The sequence below is a fragment of the Heterocephalus glaber genome, unplaced genomic scaffold (genome assembly GCF_053883595.1).
Source record: "Heterocephalus glaber isolate CG9 unplaced genomic scaffold, H.glaber_assembly_v1.0 deba00001546, whole genome shotgun sequence".
Classification (NCBI taxonomy): domain Eukaryota; kingdom Metazoa; phylum Chordata; class Mammalia; order Rodentia; family Bathyergidae; genus Heterocephalus; species Heterocephalus glaber.
Window position 1 is genome coordinate 2410655 of NW_028258339.1, and position 23031 is coordinate 2433685.

The window sequence follows — 23031 nt, forward strand, 5'->3', positions numbered from 1 at the left end:
TGCACAGAGTTCAAGAGCCCATTCTTGTTGAGCAGATGTGGGTGTTATGTCTGGCAACTTGAAGCAAGGAGGTCCTGCTCTACCCCTCGCCTTCCGTGAGCTCCCTTCCCAGGGACTTCCCTTCTTCCTACCTTCCCCACTGACCTCTGTCCTCTACAGTCTCCATCTTCTTTTGCCCCAGCCCTAACACCCTGGGCTCAGCTGGCTGGGGATCTACTGTCTCAGCTGATCCTGATATACTGGGGTGCTTGGAGTGCTTGTAGTGTTCTGAACCAGCCCAGGCTGGGATCTGCTGCCCTATTTGACCTCCAAGATGGACCAGTTGGTCTCCATGCTGGCTACAATCAATAATCCTGTCAATGTAGTCCAGCAGGTAGAAATTTTCCACTTCTGGATGGTTCCATGAGTTCATTGAGGGAGATCGAGCTGACCTCTGCAACCAATGACTTGAAGAAAGCCATGGAGAAGTGGTTCCCGGAATCCTGGCTGCTGAAGGTAATGATCTGCCTATTCAGCTCATCATCATTCTGCCCCTTACTGATTGAGCCTGCAGACTTCCTGCTCCAGCTTGCTCTCCCTGGTGCTGTGGTACCTCTGCCGGCCCAGGCTGCTACTACAGCCGCACCTCTGCTCAGCCTCCAGTGTAGTAAGGAGCTACAGGTGCTCCAGCAGCTTGCAGAGGTCCTCCATTAGCTCCTGGGTCACTTCTTTGTCCCTCTGTATCTGGTGCTGCTAGTGGCTCAGTCTGTCACCCATCTTCTCTTGTTCTCCTGCTCCTCACTGAGCTGCAGCCTAAACCCTTCAATCTCATCCAGCAGCTTCTGCTTCTCCTCCTCCAGAGGCACTCAATGTTGACCTTCATACAAGGCTTGCAGCACCACAGCTTTCTGTTCTCACCCTGCTACTGTAGCCTGGGGCATGAGAACAAAGCTGAGATCTGCTATCTAAAAACTGTGCCTCTGCAGAGGAAAGGAGGCCCAGGGTCTGGAGGAACTCTCAGTGGAGTTACTTTGTCACCTACAGATGGCTGCAAATGCCTACATGTGTCCTGACTCTATGAGAGTGCTCCAAGCCAAGGCTTCTATCTAGCCCATGCCAGGCTGGCTTGTAGGCTCACAATGCTTTTCTCTCACTCCATCCAGACATGCATACCCACATTTCTGGGACTCTTCCAGTACTGTCTTGCAGGTTTCCAGCTCCTGCTCCTCCAGAAAATTGGTTCTGCACCAGCTGGAAGTTCTCCTGCCTCAGCTAGCTGTGCTGCTCCCCAGCTGCAGCACTGTCCTTTATAGCTCTGACACACCTCTCCAGGAAAATGACCTTGTCAGCAGTGCACTCCTCCAGGCTCTCTACTGGCTCTGGGGGAGTGTCCTCTAGGGCTTCTATGGTCAGAGCAAAAATTGGTGCATGTGCTTGCCAAGAAGCAGCAACAGTGTGCCATTGTTAGGCTCATCCATGGTGTCCAGGCACTCGGAGGGCACATCCCAGCACCCGTACTGTCAGAATATTTCTCCAAGATAGCCTCTTTAACAAACAGTGCTGGTAAAATTTCTCATCAAAATGAAGAAGAATGAATTTAGACCCTTATTTCTCACCAAATCAAAATCATTTGTATCTGGATCAAAGACCCAGATACAAATACCAAAAAACTGAATCTGTTGGAAGATATAAAAGGTCAAATTCTTGAAGACATGGTCCTAGTCAAGGAGTTTCTGAACAGAACTCCAATTACACAAGTAATAATACCAAGAGTCAATAAACAGGATTATGTCAAATTAAAAAGCTTCTGCACAGCAAAAGAAACAACCAACAAACTGAAGAGACAACCTACAGAATAGGAAAAATATTTCCCACTTACTCCACGGACAGAGGACTAATATCTAGGCTATATAAAAAACTTTTTAAAAAGACGCACCCCCAGAAGTCCCAATCAAAAAGTGGGCAATTGAGGGCCGGGGATTTAGCTCAGTGGTTCTGCCTCCTGCCTCACAAGTGCAAGGACCCAAGTTCGATCCCCAGTACCAAAAAAAAAAAAAAGTGGGCAGTTGAAATGAATAGATACTTCTCAAAAAAAGACAAATGGCCAATGAGTACATTTTTAAATGTTCAGCATCTTTGGCCATTAGAAAAATGCAAATAAAAACTGGGGTTCCATCTTACCCCAGTAAGAATTATAATCATCAAAGACTCAAAAACAACAAATGCTGTCAAGGTTGTCAGAGAAAAAGGAATTCTTATACATTGTTGGTGGGAATGTAAACTGAAAAAGCCACTCTGAAAATCAATATGGAGATCGCTAAAATCCTAAAAATTAAAATTCCATTTGACCCAGCTATTACTTTTCTGAATTTCTTCCCAAGTTAAAGTCATCATATTACTGTCATACATGCATACCCATATTTATAGCAGCAGAATTCACAATAGTTACCTTATAGAAGTGGCCTATGTGCCATCAACAGATGAATTGATAAAGAAAATGTGATTTATATAATAATTGGTTATATGTTGAAATTATTAAAGTTGATTTTACCTCCTCTTTTGTTGGTATTGGTGATTGAACCCAGGACCTTGCACATGCTAAGCACATGTTCTATCACTAACCTATGCCTTCAATCCATTCTTTTTTCATTTTACAATGTGACTAACTAGAAAATTTTTAATTGCATACATGATTCACATATTCTCATCAGATAGTCGTGGTCTAGGTAAAGTCCAAACTCCTGACTTTGACCCTAAAGCACATTATATTCTGGTCTTTGCTTCTTTTATAGCTTTGCCTCCCCTCCCATTGTCTTCTCTTCCCCCCATTCCTCCAACACATGCATGCACACTCATTTATCTGGCATTGCAGCTGCTCTAAATCCCTTATCATTTCCTTTCATGCTTTTACTTTTGCACAATTTTTTCGTTTTCCTCAAAAGCACTTGTAGGGTCCTTGTGTGTCAAATTAAGAGAAAGCAACAGATTTCTAACATTCTTTTCAGTCCAGTGGTTCTATAATTTGGCCTCAGAGAAGTACACAGTGGCTTCGATAATCCAACAGTCATTTGAATTTGCATTAAATGGGAAAAATGATGATAGTTACTGTGCTCTGGTGGCCTACTTTATTCCAGGTACTGTTCCCATTACTTTCCATGTCACCTAATCTCATCAGCAGCCCCTGAGGTAGGTACTGTCATTATTCCTCTGTTACAGATGGAGAAACCCAGGCTCTAAGAGATTAAGTGATTTGTGAAAGTTGCTAGAGACTCCAGAGCTCATACTTGTAACACTTATGTTGAAAATAGGGCAACTAATAGCACTTTCTGTCAAAGGAATCCATCCACAAAGTAAAAGGATAACTCAGGAAATGATGGTGAGCTACCCAGAACTCTTGTCCTGTTCTTGCTCTTTTAACATCCTGCTTCCTGGTCTCTCTGACACTGGCAGATAGGTGTCTTTCCCTCTGTCACCGTCTGACTTTCTTCCCATGTTTCTATTCCCATAAAACTCAATCATAAAGGCTCAGCCTGCACTGCCTGTGGACTCCTTTGAGTGTTTTCTCCACACCTTTGCTTAGCTGTCCCCAGAGTCCCAAGTGTATGACTAGAGGAGATTTTCAATATTCCTGAGGCCCTTCTCCTCAAAGTTTATAAATTTCCCCATGTCCTCTTGAATTAGGTTACCCCACCAACAAGAAATACATTAATTTAATAACTCCATCAATTCATAAGTAAATATGAGGGAAATAGGCAACTGAAAGAGCAGAAGCAAATCTATGCTAATTAGGTTTCTCCTCAACACACTGTCACTCTCACACACACATACATTCACATTCTTTTTTTAAAAAATCATTTCAAAAACAATGTAACAGCAACTTCAAAGAATTGTGGGGGAAATCATCTTGGGTGATTTACTAGAAAGGGTGAAATCTGTCAGATGTGAGTCCTACTCCTGATTTTGCCACTCACTAGCCATGCGGCTTTGAGCAAGGTAACTGCTCTAAGTCACTTTATAAGGCACCCATGTGGCCATCTGATAAAACCCTGTTCATCCCTCTAATCCCCCATCATGTCTCCAAATAGCTTGTCCCTCCTACCCTTTGAGGATTCTTCCACAAACTCAGGCATTCAGTTGCTTTTTTCTCCTTTAGGAGTGGTAGACCCTCACTTTGTTCTGAGCTTCAGCTTTCTCTGGCTTCACTGAGTTGTGGGACCCAAGCCTTCAGGTCCTCATTCTTTGCTATCCCCAAAGACAAGTAGCCCATGCCTGGCGCATGATAAATTATTATTAATCTGGGACTTTCATGGTTTTCATTCAAAGGTGTTCATGTCAGCCCCCTCAGAGAAAAAGAGAGGGATTACCATAAATTAACACTGGAATATTGGTGAAATTTCCAAAATACCAGAAAGTTCTCAATGTCTTGTTGTAGGCCTTAAATTTATTCAATAAAATAAATAAATAAACACATATATAAAAGAGGAAGTTCTCCAAGTCCCTATCTCTGTTGTTTCATCCCCAAGTCTCTTGCTACTTACTACCTTGAAGCTCCCAAAGCTTTCTGTTCAATTTTCTCTCTTTGGATGGAGTACATTAAACCCTCTCATTTGTCACTGACAAGCTGTGACATTTAACCTGGTTCACTAGACAGAATATCTCCTATTCTGCCTGTTTCCATTCGTGCATCCTTAATTTTAAAAGAAATATTTGTCTCATTGCTCCCATCACCTGTAACAGTCTCCCCAATGCCTACTTTGAGTTTTTGCTTTGGTAGTGACTCAGTTTTTAAGTCTCAGCTTAAATATTCCCTTCTCAGAGAGGCTGTAGTCACATGCCAAGTCCGAGTCTAAAGTAAACCCTGTACCACATTACTCCTGTTTTTCTTCTTATAATCAAGTCCATAATTATGAATTTACCTGTTGTTCATTTATCTGTCGCATCCCTAGACTGTGAGCCTTAGGTACTGTGGATCACGTACCCTGCCTCATCCATCACCACCATCGTACTCACTGCTGGGCACTTCTGCATAGACAGCAGTCATTCGCACGAAACTGCAGTGGCAGAACTCTGAGGACAGGGCATACTTGTTTTGTTTTACATGTTTTCTCTGGATTATATAAGCAATCCAATGACATCCAAGCCTTTGTCTTTTTAAAAACTTGGAAGCCAGGAATAAAACTACAGAATATAAAAATACTTGGGAAACAATCATTCTTCTTACCTTACTACTTCTTTTTTTTTTTTAAGGGAACTTTCAACTTTATTTTCATTTTGTTAAGGTTGAAAGGAAAACATTTAAAGCAGAAACACAATGACTGCTTATAAATAACATTCCAAAACGTTGTATTCTCTTTTTTTGTTATACCATTAATATAATTTTCTACCAAAAAACTAAAAATAATCCAAAATATTCTTTTCTAACAACTTCATTTTACAGTTTAGATCACCTTTCTTTTTAAAAAACAAAAAAAGATGAAAATAGTTTTAAAATGTATATCAACAAGGATTTTTCTCTTTCATGAAATATCTGCCCAAAAGGAAATGTGCTAAAGAGAATTTATAGTTAATTAAGAGAAAACCAATTAATAATGTTGAAATGAACATATTAATGAAACCAGTATTTTGCAATCATGTCTGTAAACTGCATACATGTGTGCTATAAATATACTTATATGGACATATTAACTGTAACCCTACTGTTTTTCTGAGACAGGGTCTCACGATGTAGTTCAGGCTGTCCTCAAACTCACTAAATAGCACAGGCTGGCCTCAAAGTCTTGGAGATCCTCCTGCCTCAGCCTTCCAAGTGCAGGAGTGCATCACAATGCCCAGCTGTAACCCTACTGTTTTAACTCCTGTCTGATAACCATAACATGAGTTATAAAATCTATGTCTTCAAATGCTAAGACCAATGAACTGGTAAATTTTAGTAATGAATTTTCTTTTAAAGAGGTGTCAGATAATTTAAAAATAAAAACAAATCTGAAGGGTATGTAGCCTTAAAAATGGTACTGAGGATAAAGAGAGGAAGGAAGGAAATGACTGCAGCACATAGTTTGGCCCACATCAGGAAAAACAAATATATAAAGAAAAAAAGTCCAGTTGTTAAGGTGGTCATGCCCTCCTCCCTGAGCTACTGTGGGGATGGGTCATTGGGTAGGGAGGAAAGAGATCTACTCACAGAAAATAATTTGTAGCACAATGAGTTAATCTGTAGAAGATAAGATGGCTTCATGCGGGAGCAGGAAAAGACCCCGCCACTTTTTCAAGGTGATTCGAATGATGCTTTCTAAACTATGAACTGTTTTGGATTCTTTGGGTTCTAGGGACATATTTATTAACAAAAATTAATATAACCACATATGCAACACAAGTTGGTATGTTTTGTATTCTAGAAAGACACACTAAATGTTTCATAAATATTCATTTCTCCAGGGAAGCCCAATGCGATCTTTCCTCGGGACTGGTCCTGAGAGCAGGCCCAAGAGTTGGGGCGGCTTGGGGTGTCGCCTTCTCCACGCTGCTCGCCGATGCTCAGATTCTGACAGGAGATAAATTAATTCTTCCGTGAGCTGCATGGAGGGCTCTAGGTGTCAGATAAAGAACTCTCCCTGTTTCTAGCAAACAGGAAGGTGTGTTTTTTGGGAAGCTAAGTGAACATCTTTCAGGAGTTGTTCTAGATTTGTGCCTGTGCAGAAGGGGACAAAAAGAACCCCCCATAAAGACAGCTTATTTAACTGAGGCCCCCTGCCCACTCTGATACATGCAGTGTCCTCTACTGTGAGTGTTTTGCAACCATTAGGACACGATTGGGAGAAAAGCAACAGCCACATCATCAGCCTTGTCGCGGCCTCACTGTTTACCAGTGGCTCAAAACTGGGCTTTTTGAAATGCTAGGACTTTAGAAGATCTTCAGGAAATGGAATTAAACAAAACAAAACAAATTTTCAATAGATCTTTGAACACCATACAGTATGACAAATAAGTTTTAAAAGTCCGTACATAATCTCCACCATCATCCCCCCTACATAAATACCATAAGCATTTAGAAAACACAATTTAAAAATTTCTAGTGAAAAACTTTCAGAAAGAAATCAGCTAAGGTCAGTTTAGCTCCCACGAATGCTTCAAGGTGCAACTCTGGCAGTCTACAGTCCCCTACATGTCCTCTTCTTTTACCACATGCCCTGAGGAAGAAAGAGAATTCTTAAAAGAAATGTGCACATCCGGCAAACCAGCAAGTCTTTGAAATCACAATGTGCCTCTTCCTTCCCTATTTGGCAGGGAAGCATTTTTGGTTAGGGAACCACTGGATAAAGATCTGTTCTCTATTTTCTTTAAAAACTCTTTTTGGACAATTTACAAATTTTTTTTAAAAACTACTAGAAAAGTGATTCATATAGGCTATCTTGACCTTTACCCAACAAATACAGGCCATTGTAAATAGAATAATACAGTAATTATTAGTTCTTAATGATGAAGATCATGAAGATCACTAACAAATCAACCCGTCAAACTAAGAGCAATTTAGAATCTGACACTATGAAGCACATGATTGAGAAATAATTCAATATTGAGCATAAAATAAAAATAACTTGTTTTGCTTAGTTGTAAAGTGACAGCTTAGATCTTAAAAAGGGCATTAGGTTTCTTTCACTTTCTCCTGTTCACCTTGTAAAGGGGTCAGGCCATTGCCAGAAATCTGAATTCTTGGGAGAGCCATTTAACCCTTCAAGTAAATTGATTCAATCGACTAATGATTTACTCCAGTGATTAAAATTTAAAATCAATTTCTTACACTTAAATTGATTTTTAAAAAATATCAGCCTTTGGGAAGAGAGAGGTAGATGTCAGGATGAATAGAATTTACAGTTCAGTCGTGGTGAATTTTAAAAACACATTCTCCTTTCAGTAATTACTTCACAAGCTACATGAGGTAAAATTTATAAAATCTGCACTAAAGTAATGTTGAGGGCACTCTGGTGATAACAATGATGAGGTTTATTTTTGTCAAAATGTCCAAGGCAATTATTAATTACTCTTTGCTAACTGTGAACATCATACTACATTGTCCAAAGACACAAAATTAAGCCAAATTCAAGGAGTATAAAGTCTCCCAGCCTCTCAGAGTTTTGCTTAGGACTGGGAGGAGAGGATGACAGGAGACAAGATCCTACATTGGAGACAAGCGGTGCTCATCGGTCCGGGAATCACATGCATACAGGATTGAGGAAAGCATCAGCAAGAATCGACATCTGAGATAAAAATAAGTAAGAGAAATCAACTGCTCTTTCTACCTAGAAATAGTTGGAAATTACTGAAAAAAATGATAGGGTACAAGTGTTCGCTTTAGCACCATGGACAGGGACACGCTCCCGTTTCTGTCCCTGTCCTGGGACTGTGCATCAGGAAGCTAGGATGAGTTTGAGGCAATGGTGACTTCTGCTTCGAAATCAGAAAGTGTACAGTAATTCAGAACAAAGGGGCAGGTGAATAAAAATGGTAACACAGTTCTTCCTTGCTTTTCTTCTTAGAGGGATTTTCCTGAAGCAGGGGTAGGAGTTGAAGAAGTACTTTTTGGAAGAGGAAATCCAAGTCCTAAACCTTTGGGCCTCTGCATGGCTTGGATTGACTCTGCGATCCCCTTACCGTTTCGGCCGAGGCCTGACCCTGGGGTCTAGCCCATATTCTGCAGCATTTGGTTTCCAATGTTGTTTTCTAGGATGGGCTGGGCATTTTCACCAACAAATCCTGAGGCAGTAGATCAAGGCAAAGGTGCAGCTTTCCTCCTCCTTTTGATATCTCCTGTGTATAAGGACCCTAAATGCATGCTTGTTTGCCTGCTGGCTGTTTTCCCTGAACAGCTTTTCCTGTGTCCTCATTCGGCTTGGTTATCTCTTAGAAGCTGATGCTGGCCATGCTCTGTCCTAGCTCTAGTGCTAAACCAGTGGTCGTGGTGATGTGAGTCCAGGGAGAAGTGGACCATCCTCTTGTTGCTCACCAGGTCCACAGTGGGCACCATTGAAGTTGGAGTCTCTCCAGATTTTTTAATATTCTTTGAAGGCATTCCTTGAAGGCGACTGAATCTAGCTCAGAAACCTCTTCTCCCCAGATGCTACGTAAGGGGGAAAGAACCAGTTATGATACTTTCAAAGATGGGATATGGTAAATTTTTGTCCAGCTCTGTGAGAACTTCCTTCTCCCACCAGGACACGACACCAGTGATGCCAGTCACTCTGCTCATCATCGCCTTGTCTTCCTTCATCATTGATAAACAGACCAGCATCAGTGCTGCTGAGACTGCTGGAGTTGCTTTCGCTCATGAGCTTGTCTGAGACATTTTGCTCTTATAATCCATTTTGTCTTTATTGTTCTGATTTATTTCCTCACTTTCTAAAACTATACCTTCATCCTGCATCTTTGATCCTTGTCTGATTGTTTTCAACTTCTTTTGTTTCACTTTGTTCTTGATGAATTCTTGATACTGGTAGGCTCTATCATTGTCCATGTCCTGATCTCTACAGCCCTCAGGTGGCTGGGTCATGGTCTGTTTCTTTAGAGATGTCCTGTGGGACATCCACCACCATGCACTTTACCTTCCTCCTCCTGTGAAGAGTCCTGGTCCCCGGGTTGTCAAGAGCAAAGTCAGACTCCTGCCACAGAGCTCTCTTCCCTTGGACATTATTGTTTAGGTTTGGGGACGGCCTGCACTTGGCCACTAACATTTGGTCATCAGAGTCACTGTGGTCTTTTTTATTATTATTGTGATTTTCTCGATAGTCCTTGCTAGGTTCTTCTAGACTAGAATCAGAGCCTTCCCTTAGGCAGTACCCAGTATCCCATGGGTGGTGGGCATTGTACAGTCTCCACTTCTGCCCTCTTCTTTTCCTGGCTTGGCATTTCAGAGGGCAGGACAGACTTTGAGAGTGGTTGCCCGTCTCAGCAAAGCCACTCGGGCTTGCTCTGAGCTCTCCTCCAGGGCCGAGACCAGATAGTGAACCAGCTCCTCCATGGTTCTACTGAACTGCCAGCTGGCTGGAGCTCCGATGGGTTGGTGCCCGGTGGCCCCGACCATTAACAACACCCAGGAGCCTGACCTGGAGGCTCAGGCCTGAGAACAGACTCCAACAACTACAGCCTTGGTGACTTCCACGGAGCCTTTCCTTACTACTTCTCTCCCTAGCCCCTTCTCTCTCTCTCTCTCTCCCTCCCCCGCCTTTCTCCTCTCTCTCTCATCTGAATTGTCCCCACCCCTCCCCCATCTTTGCCTCACTGTTATACCCTAGGGAGACTTTTTTCTTTTTCTTGAGATAATTAAATTATCTATAAAAAGCCATTACTGACAAAAATCAAACAATGCCTTATTTATTCCTTTTCCCTGTCCCACCCACCACCAACCAGAGGCAAATGCCATTATGAATCTGAGTTATAAAATTTTGATTCAAGGTCATGGGCTTCCTGAGGACAATGACCCAACTCTCATACTTGAGATCATCTACCCCAAACATGAGACTCAGTAAGCATTTGATGAATTTAATGGAAAGTGGATTTTCTGTTCTGTCTTGAACACTTAATTATAGGTTCACCTCCCACTGTGGCAGGGGAACAGGGGCTCAGTCCTGTGAGAGATGCAAGGGCAGTGCCTGACCTAGTTGAAGAGAGAAAGAAATACACAAAGCACCACATTCTAGGGGCCAAAACCAAAAACCAAGCTCTATTAGAGTTCAGAGGAAAGTCTGGTGTAGGCACAGGAGCTCTCATAGTTGAAGTACGATTTAAATTAGGTGCTTAAGAAAAGGAAAATTCTCAATCATGAAATGGGATGAGCACTGGAAGATGAAAATTACTCGAGCAAATGTGTGAAGGAAGGAATATGTGCACTTCACTGCACACATCAGCATCTGGTAGGTTTCTCTCTGACATACGTACCTACCATCATCTACATTAAACTGCCAGATTCCCAAGGGATTCCCAAGGGGGCTTATTATTTAAAAGTAACTCCTCCAACCACCTTTCTGTGATTGTGAAGGCTATCTCACAGGTTGCTAGGTTCATAAATAGCCCTATGTTGTGTTCTAGATATGTTGTAGGAGTCATTTAATGTGTGCTGATGCAAGTATACAGTGGGTACTGCACAAGTAAGGCCTATCCAGGAGATTTTGTAGCAATATTGCATGATAGTTCATTTAACAAACATTATATTAGTCAACTTTCCATTGTTGTGTAAAACACCTGAGATAGTCAATTTAAAGTGAGAAAAAATTTACTTTGGCTCATGATTTCAGAGGTTCTATCAGAAATGCTGTTGGAATTATGATTGGAATTGTATATATATATATATATATATATATATATATATATGTGTGTGTGTGTGTGTGTGTGTGTGTGTGTATATATATAAAGTATGACCATATTGAACATATTGGTTCTGCCTATCCAGTAACAAGGGATATTCTCATTTTCTGATGTCCTCCTTGGTCTCTGTTTTAAGAGTATGGTAGTTTTGTTTTTGTTTTTTCAGTACAGGGGATTGAACTCAGGACCTTGCACTTGCAAGGTAGGCACGGTGCCACTGAGCTAAATCCCCAGCCCAAGAGTATGGTAGTTTTGATCATAGCGGACTTTCATTTTCTTGGTTAGGTTAATTTTTAAGTATTTAATTGTTCTTGTGATTTTGAATGGTATTGTTTTCCTAATTTCCTTCTAGATAAATTAATTATTGGTATACAGGAATGGTATTGATTTTTTGTGTTGCTTTTGTATGTTGCTGCCATACTGGATTTGGTTATTAATTCTAGGAGTCTCTGGTGGAATTTGGGTGGTCTTCTATATAGAGGATCATATCCTCTGCACATAATGATGATATAACTTCCTCCTTTCCTATATATATTCTTTTTGTTTCTTTTTCTTGCCTGACTTCTCTGGCCAATGTATAAAGTAATATAGTGAACAGGAATGGTGATAGTGAAAATCTTGTTTTGTTCTTCATTTTAAAAGGAAAGTTTTCAGTATATCCACATTTAGTATGATGTTGGCAGTAGCTTTGTCCTAAATGATGTGTATCAGATTGAGAAAAAGTCCTTCTATATTTTTTTCTTCTGGATTTTATCATGAATGGATGTTAGATATTGTCAAAGGCTTTTTATGTATCTATTGAGATCATCATGTGATTTTTGTTCTTGCTTCTGTTTATGGTGATGTATTACATGTATTGATTTGCATATATTGAACCATCTTTGCATACTTGGTCATAAAGTATGTGATCTTTTTAGTAATTTGTTGCAATCTTCTTGCCAGTATCTTTTTGAAAATCTTTACATATATGTTCATTAAGGAATAGTTATCTTTTTTTAGTTGAGTTCTTGTCTGGTTTAGGAATCAGTGTAATGCTAGATTCCAGGAATGACTTTGGAAGTAGTCATTACCTTGTAATTTAATTAAAGTGTTAGAGAAGTATTGACATTATATCTTCCCTAAAGCTCTTGTAAGATCCATCAGCTCCTGTGATTTCCTTAGTTGGTAGGATCTTTAATACTGCTTCAGTTCCATTGCCTGCTATTGAATTGTTTCAGGTTTTTATATCTTCTTGGTGAAGTTTTGATAGTTCATATGTGTCTAGGAATCTATTTCTTCTAGTTTCTCTAATGTATTGGAGTAGAGGTTTTCAAAGTAGTTACTAATAAACTTCTGGATTCCAGCAGTGTCCATTGTGATCTCACCTTTTCCATTTCTAATTGTATTAATTTTTTTCATTCTTTTTTATAAGATTGGCAAAGGGTTTCTCTATTGTGCTTATTTTTTCAAACAACCAGCTATTTAAGTCATTTGTTTTGTTTTGTTTACTCTTGATTTCATTAATTTCTACTCAATCTTTATAATTTCCTTCCTTGTACTAGCTTTGGATTTGGATTGTTTTTCTAGGATCTTCAAGTGCATGATCAGGTTATTTATTTGGACTCACTCTGTTTCCTCTTTCCCAAGATCCAACCCCCTCCATTAATTTGGAATGTCGGGATGTAGTGTGATTGGCCTAGCACCCAGTTCAGAAATGCACCACAGTATTATTTATGACACAAATATTGGCATGCAGAGAAAACCAATAATAGCAAAAACTATTCGATGCTTTGTCTATGGAAATAGATTGCCCTCCCTCAAAGGTGAGGTGAGCTTTCCAGACTACTTTGTTCTCCTTTTCTGCATTGTGCTCCATTTCTCCAGATTCCCTGTAGTTTCTAGTTTTCCTGTCAGCTCTCTCCCAATTCCTGGAGATCTCTTTCTTCTTTTCTCATCACTAAGTTTTGTTTTCTAAGTGTCTTGATTCTGATCCCAGAGAGGCTGAAATTTACTGCTGATCTCTACTCTGCCATTTTATCTCCTGATTTCTTTTTTAAAACAGCTTTATCCAGATATAATTCTCATGGTGTACAATTGTCCACTTAAAGAGTTTGGAACCATCATAACGGTCAATTTTAGAATATTTTCATCTCCTTAAGAAGAAGCCATTTATGCAACACAGCCCTACATTTTTCCCCTCCCCTAAGCTCTAAATAACCACTAATCAAATTTCTCTCCTCACAGATTTTCCTATTCTGAACTTTCAAATGAATTAAATCATGCAGTATGTGGTATTTTGTGACTGGCTTCCTTCTTTTAGCATGTTTTCAAGGTTTGTCTATGTTATAGTGTGTCTATCATTACTTCCTTCCCTTTTAAGCCTGAATAATGTTCCAGGTGTATCATAATTTTTATCCATTCATCTATTGATAGACATTTGAGTTGCTTTTACCTTTTATCTATTGTAAATAGTGCTATGTTAAATGTTCATGTACAAATATCTGTGTAGGAATACGTTTTCATTTTCTTGGGTGTATGCCTAGGAGTGGAATTACTGGGTCATATGATAACTGTATTTCAACATTTGGGGAACTGCCAGACTATTTCCTGAAAAGGCTGGACTATTTTCTGTTTTCACCAGCTCTACAATGAGGGTTCCCATTTCTCTACATCCTCATCAGTACTTTCTTTTTTTGTTCTAGCCATCCTAGTACATATGAAGGGGTTTTTATTCTCAGTGTCTCTTTGAGGGCTCTCAATATCTGAGCATCTTTAAATGTGCTTCCTGATAAGTCATTTATCTTATTTGTAAAATTGTATATTCACATTCTTTGTCTGTATTTTAATTGAGTTACTTGTTTTCTTATTATTGAGTCATAAAATTTCTTCATATATTTTAGACTCAAATCTTTTATTCTTTTCCCCATCACTTGCCTGCGATCTATGTCTTTTAAGAAAATGCACAAAGCAGACCTTGCTATGGAGGTAATAGTGTAATAAGACAGAAAATAGCCTCAAACAAAAATCTAGATATGTGGACAAAGTACCCAGCCTGGCTTCTGGAATTTCAAGAAATCTGAGCCAAGTAGAGTGGCCCATGCCATAAAACCCTAGCACTGTAGGAGGCTGAGACAGGAGGACTGCAAGTTTGAGCCCAGTCTTGGTGACTTAACAACTTAGTAAAATCCTGTCTCAAAATTTAAAAAGGGCTGGGGATGTATCTCAGTGTGAAAGCTATGGGTTCAATCCCAGTACCACAAGAAGAAGGAAGAGGAGGAGGAGTTACGAGGAGGAGAAGTCTGGAATCCCATGAAAGACTCCTAGGCCAAGGAGAGGTTACACCTATCTAGCTAGCAATAGTCCTCCAGATAGATGTTGAAAATTATTTGAACATGTACAGACTTTGCTAAATAATGCTCTTTCTGAGGATACCCTCACTCTGTGCTTGGTAGTCTCAACTCCTCAAGTCCTTAGGTTGCAACAATGGTGACACACACACACACACACACATGCACACACACACATGCACACACACACGATTTAACTTCTTCTTGACTAATTTATCTGCCAACTTCTGTGCAGGTAGAAGGGTGTGTAGGCTAAGGAAGAATACAATCACTCTGCTAGGCTAGAGTTCAGTCTGAGGGTTGTTAGGCAACCCTGTAGTTCATTCAGCCCCAACCCTCACCCCAAGCCCTAGCCAGGCTATCAGTAGCATCAGAGGTCTCACTGACAAGATCCATCTGCCTGCAGGCTGGACATTGCAAGGATCAGGAAGAGGCAGCTCCAGGGCCTGATGGAGGAAGACAGTTTTGCAACCCCTTAAGGTTTGCCACTGTGACCAAAGCCATTTTAGTGCTCCAGGTCATCTCTGCTACTTCTTTGTTTATTTCTCATGTCTGTTTCTCAGGCAAGGGAGATATAATACCAGAGGTTGGACTGCTGGCACTCTATGGAGGGCCTTACATCCCCAAGTCTTCGTCTTCTTATTCTTGGGACAGAATCATGATATAGGCGGGAACCAACATAGGGATAGGGAACAGGCAGAATGCTGGGCCTTTGCCTGCTAATAATTAGAAACATGATTGGTGTTCTCTTCTGGGAGAGGCATGGACTTAAAAACTGTTTTTGTATGAACCATGACTCTTCTCTTGGGCCTACAGATGCCCAGGAAGTGACTAAAAGTGCAACATATCTTGACCTTCATTTTATATCCTTCGTTACTGTAAATCTTGGCTCAGATCTCTTCTCAGCTCTACATATGGGTATGTTGATTATTTATGGTGTGTCTTGTGTAGGGGCTGGCTGGACAGGGTTGATTAGCCCTGAATTTACATGATCATATGTCCCTTCAAGACTGGTAACACCAAGATAAGAGGTTTACTGGGACATTCAACTATACTCAGAAGCCTCAAGCTTCTAAACCTCAAGTTCTACACCTGTGATCACCTGGATCCCAGGAAACGCAGAGCCCCACATGACTGGGACCACCATAGACAAAGACAATCCTTTCCTAGAAATGGAAACATCCCTCTGCCATGAGGATTTCAGAACTATGATATCATAACTCTGGTAAGGTTCAACCAGAGACCAGCCCACCAGCTAACCCTTGAAAGCTGGTCTTCCACCTTAGTGGGTGGGCCAATCTAAACCCTTGTATCATAGTTGCCCCCCCCCCAGCTATTTAACCTGTAATTCTTTCCCATCTTCTCACTAACATTCCAATTAAAGTTTTTTTGCCCGTAAAGTAGTGCTTTAGTTTTAATTTCTATTAAAACAAGGACCCATGCAAGCCAATGACACTTGGGGCTCATTAGTGCCAGCCATAACTTTACTCTCTTCACACTTTTCTCCACAAAGGCTAAGTGTTTTAGTTTTTTTCCCCTATGGACAGGTGCAGACTCAAAATTTTACTGTGGCCTAGGTGACAGGCAGCAGTGAGGATGGAGCTAAGCTTGTTTGGTTGGCTGAGAAAGGACCAGCATGACAAACCAGGGCCTCTGGAGAGTCTGTATGCTCCTGTCCCTGAGAGGACAATATGGCATACTGCCACATCCTAGGAGTGAACTCTGCACATATGCGCAAGAGCTGGGAGAGCATTTAACTCAGATGACATACAATGCAGCCAGACTATCAGTGTTCAAATAGTCCTTACTTAGGTAGAATGAAAAAAATAGAAAGGAGACAAAGAAATCATAGCTTAAAAATGTACTTTTAAGAAGGCTACAACAGGTTCCAGGCCTCCCAGCCAGGGGCAGACTGGTAAGGAGTGGAGCCACATGAAAGTGCCTACAGCACCACCCCAGCGCCCCCACCCCACCTCTGGCCTCCTGGTTGTGCCTGTACTTGGATCCACACCCCAGAGGCACAGGGGGTCATAAAGGCCATTGTCCTGAGCTCCAGAAGATAGAGCAGAAGTGAACAACAGAAAGAGGACCTCTCTCAGGCTCCTTGATGAAAATTGAAGCCAACTGGAAAAGTGAAGAGAATCTCTGCAATAAAGACACACCAGACCACCATAGTTGGTAAGTTGGAGGGATCACCACCTCCCATCAGAACCTGGACTATCTTCAGGGGGAGGGCAGCTGGAACCTGCAGTGGAACCTGCAGTAGTGCCTTGCAGAGTTCAACCCTGCAGGAGGTCGGGGAGCTCAACTTGGGCCTTGCAGCCAGAAATCAGCCTGAATCTCAAGGGTCTGCTGCTGCCTTACTGAGACTCATTGACTTAGACTTGCACACTGCAGCCCATGTTGTCTATCGTGACAGCAGAGACATACCCAGAAGGAGGCCCTTCATTTTTATTTTTTATTTTCAAAATTATATTTTCTCACATTTTTAATTTTTAATTTTTATTTTTTTTCTGCTCTTTTCAAATTTTTTCCTTCTTCTTTTCCTGTTTTTTCTTTCTTTCACTCTCTCACTCTCTCATTCTCCCACATTGTTTTTCATCTCCCTTTTTGTTCCTGTTCCTGCTGTATTTCAGATTTCTTCTTTCTTTTTTTCTTTTCTTCTCACTTTTTCCTAATCTTGATTGTCATTAGTTTCAAAGGAAAGTGAATAGAGTTTTTAGCTTCCCTACTGCTAATAGGTTGTTCTGTTCTTGTCTTTGTTCTTTCATTCTGTCTTTTCCTCTTGTCTTCGACAGTTCCCTAGCATTTGGGTGATCTTCCTGTGTCCTCTGGCCACACTTCTAACCTTTCCTTTTCCTTCTACCTATCTATCTATCCCTCCCCAACACCTTCCAATTTCCCATCCCAAAGGGTAAAATTGCTACATTGAAGAGTCTATTCACTACAAACATATTTTGGGCTGGTCCTCGCTTTTGATTTAATTCACACATTTAAAGGTGATAGATTAATAACTACCACAAATTGTTATTTTCTAAGCTGTCCTTTATATCATTGTTATTTCTGTTTGTATCACTTGGGCTAAGGTGTTGTGATTGATCTAATCAGTTATCCTTCTGTTATAATGAAAATGAGATTTCCCCAGAGTCATTAGAGACTCAAAACCTTAAGACCAGCTATATCTGGAAGATACCTCTGAGAAGCAATCATTCCATAAGGGTTCTAAATACAAGCAACAAAGATATCTGCAATAACCAATATTGAAGTATCAACCCAGGAACTAAACCAAGGACAGTACCAATAACAAAATTAGAAATGGGAAGAAATTTAAGCAAGGATCAATCTCAGACTTCCAGCTCACCAAAGGCATACTCTGGGGGAAATGAGGTGGAAAAGTCTGATAATCAACCACCTGGACACCCTGAACTGATAGCAGAGGAAGTAACAAAACAGATGAATGAAGCTCTAGAAAAATTCAAAACAGAAATAATTTCCCAGATAACTACAGAGATGGTGAGCAGAATGAAAGGCATAATTAGAGACTCTAGAACAGAAACAGAGTTTAAAAAAATAGATGAGTTCAGGACCATGATGGAATCCATGAATGCCCAGCATAGGAAAGAAATGGAAATCATGAACACCCAACATAGGAAAGAAATGGAAACCATGAAACAGATTCAAACAGATATCCAGGAGATTAAAAACTCTACTGAAAGTATACACAGCAGACAGAGCCAATAGGAAGACAGAATATCAAATATAGAAGAAGGGATGGCTGTCAGTGACCATGAAAAGAGAAATCTCTTGAAACTAGTAAGGGAGCATGAGAAATCCATCCAATAGCTCCTAGATGATGCAAAGAAGAATAATATAAGACTGATAGGAGTCCATGAAAAAGCAGGAGAAGGTACAAATTATGTAAAAAAAACTGTTCACAGAATTAATGACAGAAAACTTCCCAAACGGAGCAAAACAATTTAACATAGAGATAAGTGAGGCATATAGGACTCCAACTAGCCTTGGTAAAAAAAAATCTACACCTAGACATATAATAATCAAGATCCCAGAAACCAAACAGAAGAACAAATTACTACAAGCAGTTAGAGAAAAGAAACAAATCACATGCAAAGGAAAGCCCATCAGAATCACAGCAGACATTTCAACACAAACCTTCAAATCAAGGAGAGCCTGGTATGAGGTATTTCGAGCCCTAAAAGAAAACAACCTCCAACCTAGACTAATGTATCCTGCAAAACTATCTTTCAAAATTGATGGGGAAATAAAATTCTTCCGTCACAAAGAACACTTGAGACACTTCATGAATAAAAAAAACAGCACTCCAATTCCAAAAAATATCCTAGAAAAAGACAATGAAGGTCACAACTTCCTGAGACCCAACAGAGCAAAGAAGGTAAGGCAAGAAATTAAAAGGAGAGGGGGAAAAATTTTAAAAAGCCAACAACAGGAAAATAACATGACAATCATAAGTCAATACATATCAGTTACAACCATCAATGTTAATGGCCTCAACTCACCAATCAAAAGAAACAGACTGGAAGAATGGATTAAGAAGCAAAATCCAACAATATGCTATATACAAGAAATGCACCTAGTTCAAAAAGAAACTCATAGAATGAAAGTAAAAGGACGGAAAACAGTTTTCCACATGACAGAAACCTGGAAAAAAGCAGAGGAAGTTATTGTATTTATAGATAAAGTAAATTTCAAACCAAAACTAATTAAGAGAGACAAAGAAGATCACTATATCCTTGTAAAGGGAACAATCTAAGAGGAAGAGATGACAATCATAAATATATATGCACCAAATATGAATGCCCCCAACCATACAAAACAAATATTAAGGAATATGAAAAAGCAAATAAGGACTAATAATTGTAATGGAGGACCTCAATACCCCACTGTCACAAAGAGACAGATCATCTAGACAAAAAATCAACAACGAAATACTAGAACTGAACCAAGCTTTTGAACAAATGGACGTAATAGATGTCTACAGAGTGTTCCACCCACAAAATCAGAATATACATTCTTTACAGCTGCATATGGGTCATTCTCCAAAACAGACCACATACCAGTTCATAGAACATGTTTAAGTAATTGCAAAGGAATTGAAGTTATCCCGTGTATATTATCAGACCACAGTGCAATTAAACTGGAGATCAACAGCATAAGAAACTGCAAGAACTTCACAAACACATGGAAATTAAATAACACTCTCCTGAACAACCAATAGGTCACAGAGGAAATTAAAGAAGAAATTAGACAGTTTTTGCAATTGAATGATAATGCAAGCACAACATACAGGAATCTATGGGACACAATGAAAGCAGTTCTACCCAGGAAATTCATAGCAGTGAATGCCCACACTAGGAAAACAGAGGAAGCTCAAACAAACCACCTAATGCTGAATCTTAAACTCCTAGAAAAAGAATAGCAAGACAAACCCAAAGCTCGTACAAGGGAGGGAATTACAAAGATGAGAGCAGAAATCAATGCAATGGAGACTAAGAGAATGATACAAAAAATTAATGAGGCCAAGACTTGGTTCTTCGAAAGAATAAACAAAATTGAAAATCAAAGAGTTGATTTTTTGAAGAAAAAATAAAATTGATAAACCCTTAACCAACCTTATCAAAAAAAGGAAAGAAAAGGCTCAAATTCATACAATTAGGAATGAAAAAGGTGAAGTCACAACAGATCCAATGGAAATACAGAAGACCATCAATACCTACTTCGAGAACCTGTACTCTAATAAAATGGAAAACACAAAGAAATGGACAGATTTCTAGATATATACAAATTACCAAAGTTGAACAAAGAAGATATAAAAATCCTAAACACCCCAATTACAAACAGTGAAGTTGAAAATATAATTAAAAATTTACCAACAAAAAAAAAAGCCCAGGTCCTGATGGCTTCACTGCTGAATTCTACAAGATATTTAGAGAAGAACGATTGGCACTACTCTTTAAACTTTTCAGTGAAATTGAAAAGGAAGCAAAACTCCCGGATTCATTCCTGGTAGCAAATGTTACTTTGATTCCAAAACCAGGGAAAGACTCAACCCAAAAAGAGAACTACAGGCCAATCTCCCTAATGAACATAGATGCAAAAATCCTCAGTAAGATACTGGCAAACAGAATACAGAGGGTCATCAAGAAGATCATACACCCTAACCAAGTCGGATTTATCCCAGGGATGCAAGGATGGTTCAACATTCATAAATCAATAAATGTAATACACTATATTAACAGAGTCAAGGATAAAAACCGTATGATCATTTCATTAGATGCAGAAAAAGCATTTGATAAAATTCTAACACACATTCATCATAAAAACCCTGCAGAAATTGGAATAGAGGGTCTTTATCTCAACTTGATAAAGGCTAGCTATAAAAACCAACAACCAACATCATACTAAATGGTCAAAAACTGAAAACTTTCACACTAAAATCAAGAACAAGACAAGGATATCCACTATCACCACTCCTATTCAATATAGTTCTGGAAACATTAGCCACAGCAATTAGACAAGAGAAAGAAATAAAAGGAATAAAGATAGGAAAGGAAGAAGTTAAACTGTCATTATTTGCTGATGATATGATACTCCACATTGAAGACCCAAAAACTTCACCAAAAGACTTCTAGACTTAATTGACAGATACAGTAGAGTAGCTGGATACAAGTTAAACATTCAAAAAATCAATAGCCTTGTACACAAATAGACTCACTGAGAGAGAAATTATGGAAACAATCCCTTTCACAATAGCATCCAAAAAATGAAATATCTAGGAATCAATCTAATGAAGGAAGAAAAAGACCTCTACATTGAGAGCTACAACACCCTGAAAAAAGAGATTGCAGAGGATATAAGAAAATGGAAAGATATCCCTTGTTCCTGGGTAGGAAGAACCAATATAGTGGAAATAGCCATACTTCCAAAACTACTTCACAGATTCAATGCAATCCTGATTGAAATCCCAAGAGTATATTTCACAGAGCTAGAGAAAACAATCCAAAAATTCATTTGGAACCAGAAGAGACCTAGAATAGCAAAAGCAATTCTAGGCAACAGAGACATGGCAGGGAGTATCACAATCCCCAACTTGAAACTATACTAAAAAGCCACTGTTGGGGCCGGGGGTTTAGCTCAGTGGATCCTACACCTGCCTTACAGGTGCAAGGTCCCAAGTTCAATCCCCGGTAACCCCCCCCAAAAAAAAGCCACTGTGGTGAAAAACAGCATGGTACTGGCAAAGAAGCAGACCCAAGGATCCATGGAATAGACTAGAAGATACAGAAACAACTCCAGACATACTCAGCTACCTCATCTTTGACAAAGGAGCCAACCATCTTCACTGGAGGAAAGATAGCCTCTTTAATAAATGGTGTTGGAAAAACTGGATTTCAACTTACCAAAGATTAAAACTAGACCCCTATCTTTCATCATGCACTAAACTAAAATCAAAGTGGATTAAAGATCTAAATATTAAAACAGAAACACTAAACTTGGTGGAAGATAAGTTAGGTAGAACTCTTGAAGACATTGGCATAGGAGAAAACTTTATGAACAAATCCTCAGTAGTGTGGGAACTAGCACAAAGAATCAACAACTGGGATCTCATCTGATTAAAAAGCTTCTGCACTGCAAGGGAAACCACCAACAGAGCTAACAGACAACCTACAATGTGGGAAAAATTTTTGTCAGCTGTTCCTCAGGCAAAGTTCTACTATCTAGAATACATGAAGAACTCAAAAAAATCAGACCCCTCAAATATAAAGACCCAGTTAAAAAATGGGCATCTGAAATGAACAGACATTTCTCGGACAAAGAAGTAAAAACAGCAAATAAACGTATGAAAAAATGCTCAGAATCACTGGTCATTCGAGAGATGCAGATTAAAACAACGCTGAGATTCCACCTCACTCCAGAAAGATTGGCTGCTATCAAGAAATCAACCAATAACAAGTGCTGGAGGGGGTGTGGGGAGAAAGGAACACTTCTTCATTATTGATGGGAGTGCAAACTGGTGCAACCAATGTGGAAATCAATATGGAGATAGTTCAAACAGCTAGGATTGGAAGTCCCATTTGACCCAGCTATCCCTCTGCTGGATATCTCCCCAAAAGAATTTAAAGAATCATACCACAGCAATATATGTGCACCCATGTTTATAATGGCACAGTTTGTAATACCTGAAACTTGGAAACAGCCCAATTGCCCATCAACTGGAGACTGGATAAGGAAGATGTGGGTTTTTTTTATAAAATGGAGTACTACTCAGCCATAAAGACTAGAGACATGTATAGCTAAGTGGATGCACATTGAGTCCATACTCTTACGTGAAATA

At 39.7% G+C, this 23031-nt stretch overlaps 2 pseudogenes; both read right to left on the reverse strand.

The window, feature by feature from the left end:
* Positions 1-297: 297 nt before the first annotated feature.
* LOC101705789 (rab11 family-interacting protein 3 pseudogene) lies at positions 298-4919 on the reverse strand (annotated as a pseudogene).
* A 3590-nt stretch (positions 4920-8509) lies between these two features.
* LOC101705411 (G patch domain-containing protein 2-like) lies at positions 8510-10089 on the reverse strand (annotated as a pseudogene).
* Positions 10090-23031: the final 12942 nt, after the last annotated feature.